At 36.7% G+C, this 4,685-nt stretch overlaps 2 pseudogenes; both read right to left on the reverse strand.

Annotated features, from left to right (window-relative positions):
• Positions 1–3,984: 3,984 nt before the first annotated feature.
• Positions 3,985–4,095, reverse strand: LOC127161584 (uncharacterized; annotated as a pseudogene).
• Positions 4,096–4,159: 64 nt separating this feature from the next.
• On the reverse strand, positions 4,160–4,277 carry LOC127161583 (uncharacterized; annotated as a pseudogene).
• Between the last annotated feature and the right edge of the window lie 408 nt (positions 4,278–4,685).

Below are 4,685 nucleotides of genomic sequence, written 5' to 3' on the forward strand. Positions count from 1 at the left end.
TTTTAGCCTAATGTTACACATATTGTTAAAACTTTGGATTATTTATTATTTATTTAATTATTTATTTAATTTTTGTTTTGCAATTTCTATTGTTTATTGTTCACTACTGTGTTGCTATTTATTCTAGTCTGTCTGTTTCCTAAAAAAAAATTCCGATCTATGTAATGAATACAACTTTTTTTTTTTTTTGATTACCCTAAGTTTATTTGTGTTGTTATAAATTATAAATGATATAAGTAAACAAATTGATCATTCATTAGGTGAAGCTGTGCACTTGAATTTGGCATCATCATATGCAGTGTGCGCAAGTTATTATTACACATTGTTGTCTATGGGCTATTTTCGTAATTGAAATAACATGAATTGTCTTAATTTATTGAATAATGACAATGAATTCTAATATTACACCACACAATTATATAGTTACTTCTTTTTAATTCCCTTTGTCAGCGCAGTCTTGTATATGTTAAATTGACTGTTATGAAAACAGACTGTAGCCTGCATAAAAATCTATAAACAAAACAACAGGGCAAAAATATAAGTTGATGACTAGACAGTCATTTTTTTATGACACTAGATACTTCTTTATCAAGACAGTGACATAATACAGTGAAATAAAATCTTCTTTAGCCATATCAAAACACTTGTTTGCGCGTGGATAAAATTTACCCGCATGGCAGTTTTAGGTATACAGTGACCTCTGGCGGTTCTAGTGTTAATACTTAAAGTTGTGTCCGCTATATCTCTTCCTCTTACTCTATATGCCTGGTTGGTCTTAATAATCTTTGGCATCACCACTTTTAGTCTGTTCGCTAAAATTTTGGATAAAATTTTAAGATCTGTGTTTAACATAGTTAAAGGTCTATAGTTCTTTAAATCTGTCTTGTCTCCTTTCTTCTTGTATATCACTTTCATTAATACCATACTCATCCTTAGATTCAATCGTCCTTTCTTAAAAACCTCATCATACACCTCTTTTAAAATCCCAGTTAATACCTCCTTAAAAACCAAATAAAATTCGCTCCCCAAACCATCAATCCCTGGATTCTTTTTCTTTTTAAGCTGTTTTATAGCTATTTCTATTTCTTCTTCACTTATCTTTTCATTGCACGTATCTCTGTCTTTCTTTTCCACTTATGTTTCAAACACCTCAAGCAATTCTTTGCTGTCTTCTTCCACTCCTTCTGATGCAATTTCTTGTTGTATTTCTTCATTTGTTCTAATATATCTTCATTATTTTTAACCCCTTTTCCATTTTCATCCTTCACCTCTTTTATCATTCCACTTTTCCCTTTCCTTTTCTCCAAGTCAAAGAAAAACTTTGTACATTTTTCCCCTTCTACTAAGAATTGGGCTCTACTCCTTAATCTTGCAGCTTCATATCTTTTCTCCTCCAGTTCTTTAAGTTGTCTTCCAGTTCTCTTATCTTTGCCATGTCCTTTTCATCCTGTTCTAATTCTTACCCTAAATTCTCTCTTATTTCATATTCTTTGCACCTTTTACATTTCTCTATTAATTTACATAAACTAATGGTGTGTTGCTTTATTAAAAACTTTACATTCTCCCACCATAATCTTTTATCTTCCATATACATTTCATTTAGCTTTCATTTTCAATAATATCTTTAACCTCTTGAACATAGCTTTCCCTTTTTAAAATCTCAGTATTTATACCTCACACCCCTGGAGCTCTTTTAATTGTACTCCAATCCATCTGCATAAACACTGGCTTGTGATCACTTAAACTCGTCTCCCCGTACTTCACATTATCTATAAAACCTTCTAAAATCCTTGAGCACAAGATAAAATCTATTCTAGTTTGACACATAAAATTCCCCACCATGTCTTCTTGAATATTGTCTCTTTTTCTCATGCCTCTCTCTCCATACATCCACTAAATTAAAATCTTCCATCAGTGATTTCAACTCCTTTCTCCCAGTATCCGTTTTAAAAGCCATTCCATCCGCCATATCAATTTTGCTTAAAACAGTATTAAAATCCCAAATTAATATAACATTTTTGTATTTCATTAACATCATCACAGTTGATGTTTTCCCATTTCATTTCTACCCCTAAACATTTTCCAGCATCATCCTTATAAATTACATCACACACAGCGTCCGTGTTCTTTCTTATTAAAAATGCCACTCCTCTGCCATTCCTCTTGTCCTCATTGTTATATAAAATATCCCCATCCCATCTCTTCTTCAGTTCATTTATATGCATATCTTTCCAGTTTGTTTCTTGTAAAATAATTATATCCACATTTTTAAACATTTCTTTCACTCTTTCAAATTTGTTAAAATCCAAGAGTGCTCTGGCACTAAAAGTGGCAAAACTAAAAACCATAAAAAATAAATAGATAAAAACACTTAAAAATCCCATCTCATTAGTTCATTTCGCTTGAGTCTTTTAATAGTTCATATCTATTCTTCCATGATTCTTTATTGGTAGGTCTTTTTCTAATTCCTTCCAAATTTGGCTTTACTTTAAGTTGACGTCTTCTTCTACATAAAATCAATGTTCCTTCTGCTTTTCCTTCTCCTTCACTGTTTAAATCCACTTCTTCCTCCAAAGTGTTACCCAGTCCAACAAATAAATCCACATGTTCCAATGATCCTTCATCCTGTCCCATTTGCTTTGATTTTTCTTGAATCTCTTCATTCCGGTTGTCATTTAACTGCTCCTAGTTTACTCGTTCCTCCACTGTGCTCTCTGTAGTCCCACGGTGATGCCATGTCTCTCTGCTTCTGCCATCCATTGTAAAGGATCTTCACTCAGTTTCTCTGTTACTGTCTGCTCTTCATCTCCTTTATTACTTATCACCCGCTCCTCTCTCAGATCTGTCGTACCAGCGTCGTCTGTCTCCGCCGCGCTGTCTCGTTCATGTACCTGCCCCCTCACATGAGTCTCGTCCTGCTCAAACCAGCACTCACATTTGTTTAGCACTTTTTTGCAATCCAGGCATCTGACCGCCATACAATTCCTCGCGAAATGTCCTCTCTCCTCGCATTTAAAACACTTGAAATCGGGGCAGTCTTTCATGACATGGTCAGGGCTCATGCACAGCTGACAGATTTTAACCTGAAAATACTGCAACCCCTCAACCGTATCTAGCCTAGTGCTGTATGGGAGAGAGGCAACTGCTTTAGGGAAACGAGATTTCACGAACCTCGTACCATCTTCGATGGTCGTGCCCGGATACACGTGTCTCTTAATATCCGAAATTGGGGTAACTCCCCACCCTTCCAATTTATCTAAAGTATCATGATCGTCAATGTAAACAGGCAGGTGCATGAACGAGACAACATAGTCTCTATTTTGCAGTCTTTTAACCTCACACATTGCTTCCTTTATCTGTAATCCATCCACCAACAAATCAACATCTTCCACGTTTTCTAAAGTCACCTCATACTCCTTGTTTTGTTTGGGTCTTACCTCCAGAATGTTCCCTTTGCCAATCTTTTCCGTCACTGCTTTTATTATATCCACCGCCCTTGCATTCACGTTTGAAATATCCACGCTCACAGTAGCTTCTTTCAAGTAGTCCTTCTGTCTTGTTATTCCTTTGTTCAATATCCATTTTAATCTCATCTCGTTGTCTTATTTCAGTTCCATTTTCATTCACCATTCGTGTTCCTCGAACCGTATCCATGTCCATTGCCATGTGTTCGTCCGCCATTTCTCAAACAAACAAAACAAATGAAGAAATGTGCACTAAACAACAAAAAACATTCCCCCCAAACAGCATATGCTGTTGGGAGGAACAAACTACAAAAAATAAACGAAAAAACTTTACAAATAACACTTATAATGCCAAAAAAAAATTTAGCCTTCCTCTCGCAAAACCTTCCTCTTGCCAAAACACTTCCTGGTTGCTCTCTAGCGCCCTCAGGGTGGTATGGCCTTAAACAAAGGTTACAGCAAAGTGTGGGCTATTTAAAGGTCATCCAGTGTATCAGATCAGTAGTGAAGAAAAGCCAAAAGCTTACAGCACCTGGTATTCCCAGGTGCTCCCCCATCCCCAAGTACTAACCAGGCCCAAACCTGCTTAGCTTCCGAGATCAGGCGCGCTCAGGGTGGTATGGCCATAAGCAAGAAATGTTGCAAAGAGTTGCCTATTTAAAGGTCAGCCCCCCCTGAAGGCCAGCATATTATATTGCTTACAGCATCTGGTATTCCCAGGCGGTCTCCCATCCAAGTACTAACCAGGCCCGACCCTGCTTAGTTTCCAAGATCAGATGAGACTGGCACGCTCAGGGTGGTATGTCCGTAAGCGACAAAAGCTGCATAGAGTTGCCTATTTAAAGGTCAGCCCCCCTGAAGGCCAGCGTATTACATCTGTAGTGAAGAAAAGCCAAACGCTTACAGCACCTGGTATTCCCAGGCGGTCTTCCATCCAAGTACTAACCAGGCCCGACCCTGCTTAGCTTCCAAAACCAAATAAAAAATCTTTTACTTTACATTCAAAAAAAGGCTTATTTTCACCATTTTTCTTTTTAAAATATAGCTCAAGGAAAGCCTTCATTCTCATCCTTTTCATTTTTTTCAATCCTTTCCACCCATCCTTTTGGTATTGCTTTCTTTAATTCATCAAACTGTTTTATCAGTGTTCCTTTTGTCACATTCCTTTCTATTTCAAAAATTGCATCCATAATTGCCTGTATTGGAAGATAACCATTTATT

This window comes from Labeo rohita, unplaced genomic scaffold, assembly GCF_022985175.1.
Source record: "Labeo rohita strain BAU-BD-2019 unplaced genomic scaffold, IGBB_LRoh.1.0 scaffold_676, whole genome shotgun sequence".
NCBI classification, from domain to species: Eukaryota; Metazoa; Chordata; class Actinopteri; order Cypriniformes; family Cyprinidae; genus Labeo; species Labeo rohita.